Source organism: Papilio xuthus, unplaced genomic scaffold (assembly GCF_000836235.2).
Source record: "Papilio xuthus unplaced genomic scaffold, Pxut_1.1 DF825928.1, whole genome shotgun sequence".
Classification (NCBI taxonomy): domain Eukaryota; kingdom Metazoa; phylum Arthropoda; class Insecta; order Lepidoptera; family Papilionidae; genus Papilio; species Papilio xuthus.
Window position 1 is genome coordinate 2969616 of NW_013532721.1, and position 4840 is coordinate 2974455.

Sequence of the window (4840 nt, forward strand, 5' to 3'; positions counted from 1 at the left end):
ATTTATCGATATGGTAATTAGTATTCAAACTATTCAAGTAATTAATTAAACTATTTTCTAAGTTTCGTCTAACGATAGAAAGACCTCAATCTCTATCAATTATTAGCATTAAAATTATGAACGCAATAAAACTATTTTAAATTCTTTTAAGAGAAAGAGACTTGTTAACAAACTCGTTTTTATTATCGATTTGTTTTAATTACAACAAGCTGTGGGAGTCACAGCCGGAGAATACTTTTTCAAATAAAACATAGTCTTCTTTAACTCATATATTTCCTTTAGAATTGTAAACAACAACTTTTTCAAAAACACCGCTGTTACATTGTCATTTTCATTCCCCGAATGTCAGAAAAACATGGCCGTCATTCAGACGAGCAATTACAATACTTTTAATTTACGATAACGAAATACCGTCAGATAATTAACATGATAAGTTGAATACTTCTATTTTATATTTGAGAATCAAATATTTAAATAATCTATTGGATCGTAATACAAATGATTAATGTTGTTAAATAAACAAAAGTGTTATTGACTTATAGCATAGACTATATAATGTTTTACGTTAAGGAATTACACAATATATGAAATGGCTTACAGCTCGGCCTTCCTGCTAAAAGCGAGTCCCTTCGCTTGTAGTTATTAAACACTTGTTGAATATACATATAGAATACATCGTTCGATCACAATCGTTAACTGTTTTAACATCAACTTTAAAAAACTATTAGTTATTTTAATTAAACTAGACTAATAGGTTACCAATTAAATATGAAATTATAAATCGAACAGTAACTTTACAAATTTGAACATTGGCTTTGTACTAGGTCGACCTATATAAATAGGTTAGATCTTTATTTTCATTATTCATCTCCTTCCTCTTTACTATGATCATCTTGAACAATTCAATAAATCCGGTTATTTATGAATGTTGTGAACATCTAATTAAATCTGAATCTTAAACCATTGCCTTAATCGTCTTCGACTTTTCTTCGGATAACCGGACAGAGGTGATCCATTCTTGTTTCCCATCCTCGACAGCCAAGACATAAACACACGTAAGGAATTCAAGTTCAACTCTCTCAACTGGGTCGCGGCTAAGTGCACCCACATGCGACCTGGTCTCTGACACATTCGAACGAACGCCAGCTAATTCGCCCTTACACGCACCACCGTAGAATTGTGCTCCGGCGGTCATTCAGTCAACATTTCCTTCCACGTTTGAGAAACAGGGCTCCACTGCCACTTTTTAAAAGACAACTTTACTGATCTTCTAATAAAACCTAATATTTAATTAATCTTCCAAAGTATCCAGTGGTCAAGATATCCATCCAGTTCGCGCTGGTTTATAGGTTTAAAAAAAAAACTCTGATACAGCCTCGGTTCCACGGTAACCAGAATGAACTTCGCTTGCAGTCGTAGTCAAGAAAATAAACAGCGTAGAGGAAAAAAAACGACAATTCCTCCGCCACTAAGCCGCTCCAGAACCTTACCAACCACTGCAACACCTCAGTTACATCCATAGAAGCGATAATGAAACATCCACACCAAATCTTGGCTTCGAACAGTATTCCATCAATAGTCTGCTGAAAACGACGTTCGACGACACGCTCACCAACACGCACGGGATTCGATCGTATTTAAACTGATCAATGAACGCAGTTCCATAGCACGACTCTTCAGTTATTGATACCTGGCAAAACTAGAGACCAGATCCAGACAAGTGAAAACCTTGATGGCCGAAAACCGGTACACTTGGTCTTCAATTCGGAGGAGAGTACAGCGCACTATCCTGGTCCTGCAATCCATAGCGCGGCGGTCCACACATATCCGTTCATTGACCGTTTTTTTCTTGATCCAAAATGGAAGCATATTTTTCAGCAAAGAACGAACCGGAACCTGGATAACCGCCTCCACTAAACTTGTGAAACCTGGGAATGCAGCTGAGAAGCAACTCTTCTTTTCAACTCTCTTGTTCTTCTGTTCTTAAATTATTCTACAGTTTAAAATTGTGATTCAGGCATACAATAAAGGGTGACGATTTCCATATAAGTCAAACCAAAAGAAGGTAAGTGACTGCAGAGCACCCAAGCTTCTAGGAGAAAGTCAACTTTCTGGTTCCTCTGGACGTAGATCATGCAAAAGACGAAATTGGGAAGGTTGAACAATGCCCAACGAGATCTCAAAAATATCGGCACTGACTTGAAGAAATTTTCTGGATCAGGCCCAAGCCTAACCGAGTCTGTAGTGCATTTGGTGATGATGGACTAATTAAATTATAAATTTAGAAACAAAAAGAAATGTTAACCACATTCAACATCAAAACTTTAGCTAGCGTCGTGAAATATTGTATTTCTTATCACGCTCCTCACGGTTTGGCAATAAATATCTGTATTGACACATACATAAATAAAATATTTATATTATATATTTTAATGATAAACATCAAACCGCAGTATTGACTTGGCAAGACAAGGGTCTTTGAATGTTGAAGAGATGGAAGATTTTTTTTTAGTCTTCCTCTACCTTTGTAGCCATCCACATTCAATCTCATTACTTCTTTTTTTTTTGCTTATATCGTCATCATGTCTCCGCATAACATGCCCAAACCATAGTAGAGTGAATAGGCACTTACTAAGCTAGCGCGTACCATCTTTCGACCAAGTCTCCACTTCACCAGGTGGGATCGTGGTCAAGCGCTCGCTTACAAAACGTAAAAAAAAAACCGCGCTAATCTTTTACTCCTCAATTTCTCGATCACTGGCGCTGCTCGAACACAAAAAAAAATCTTTTTTTGTTTATTATGAACATATCTTTAATCAGTTCAATACATCGCACGTCGCATCACTGGCAGTCTTGTCTTGTATACCATACTTTTTAACATTTTAACTCCTTTCATTTGGTATGATATATATTTTAAGATAAAAACATGCTTTAATTAACTTTTTTTTTTAGTTTACATATATTTCCGATAATAAACTTTTTCAGTTAATTATAATGACTAAAATATGTTGATTATTATGTGTATTTCACGTTTTGTTAGGTTTTTGGTCTTGTCTAGAAGACCGTGGCTCACATAGCTTTCTTTGCTTGTCTTGTATACAAAATTTTTCTGTCAAAACTCAACACCAGCAAGTCTGATATCGTTTGTATACCTTTCATGCACCATCCATCAATACTCATGACAGAGAAATCCAAATTGCCACGGCATTGAAAACTAGTTGTAGCAAATGGATCACTATACAGCATCCAATCCAGCTTTTGGGAATCTTTTTTTTGTGTAAGCTTCAAACATTTCCAAAGGTGGTACGGAAAGCGTCTAACACCTAAGAATTCGTTTAAAAATGTAAAATGGCTCTTATGAGCTATCATAACTTAAGATTTACAAAATGCAGCACTGAATCAATTTACACTTTTATTTTGTTTAAATTTTCAAATTGTACTCGCACGAAAAACGTATCCTCTCCAAGATTAATTCAACCATCCGATAGGTTATCGATAATGGGCCAAGACCACTCCTCGCTTCGTATTCTTCTCGGAATATACAACATTTATTTCCGGCTGTACTCCATATAACTCCATGTCTCCAGCAGTTCTATACACCTTGAACCCTGACCGAGACTCGCGTTACAACTTAAACTTCGCCCTCCGACGCAACCTGGCCATAATCCATGCTACTAAGACCGGGCTCGCTTTCAGATGTCATCATCTCTGTTTCCGATACATATGGAACTTTTTATACTTCTTTTTACTTTTAATTTTTATATCTATAATGTTATGTTATGTTATGAATGAGTTGTAAACAAATCTTCATACAGGTGTGCAAATACCTGTCTTTTCCTCCGTTTTATAGTATTTTCATTTTCGTTAATTATTATTAACTTTATTATTTTATTTTCCAAATTATATCTAAATCCTACCGCTCGCGTAACTTCGACACTCTTAAATCCTTCATCCGATTAACAATAATGCTCCGAAGATATTGCGAAAGTATTCCAGTATTTAAGTTCAGCATATTCCCTAGGAATTAAATCCAAATCAAAATAAGACATTCGACAAAAGTAGCTTTCTCTAAAGTTTATCATGTGCCAATCTCCAGTCTAGTAAAGGCTCCGGCGTCGACTTCCCATATGGACGCAGCGTCTCTACCCAACTCACTCCAATAATCAACATCCAGACGATACTACCGTGAAAATCTTGACTGCTACCGGGTTTTTTTTAAATTCCTGCTGCTGTTTTATGCAGCACCCTTGGTGTCTCTTAATTCCAGCTTATACAAAAATTTGCAGTTATACATTATTGTAATAATTATTAACTCTAACACACGGTTCGCCTTTGTGTCAAAGGTCCAGTGCCAAATAATATGATTCTTTAAATATAATTTCAATAAATCAATAGTTTGAATATCTTTATAAAATCCATATTCAGTTATTTTATTACACATTTACATATTTTGAGAATTTGGGTTGTCCCGCCACACTGCACTCTTGCATCGGGGTAAGCTTTGGTTTTTGTCGTAGCTCGCGATCTTAAGCATTCGCGAATATGGACCATTGCCCTCGCACCTGAACGGATATTAATCTATGCCGTCGCTCTCACACCTGAGTGGACACCGGACGCGACTGTCGCTCTCTATCCTGAGAGGTCGCAAACATTAGTCATCGCTCACACACCTGAGCAGACGTCGAACGCGACTGTCGCTCTTAAACCTGAGTGGTCGCAAACATTAGTCATCGCTCTCACACCTGAGCGGACGTCGGACGCGACTGTCGCTCTTAAACCTGAGCGGTCGCAAACGTTAGTCATCGCTCTCACACCTGAGCGGACGTCGGACGCGACTGTC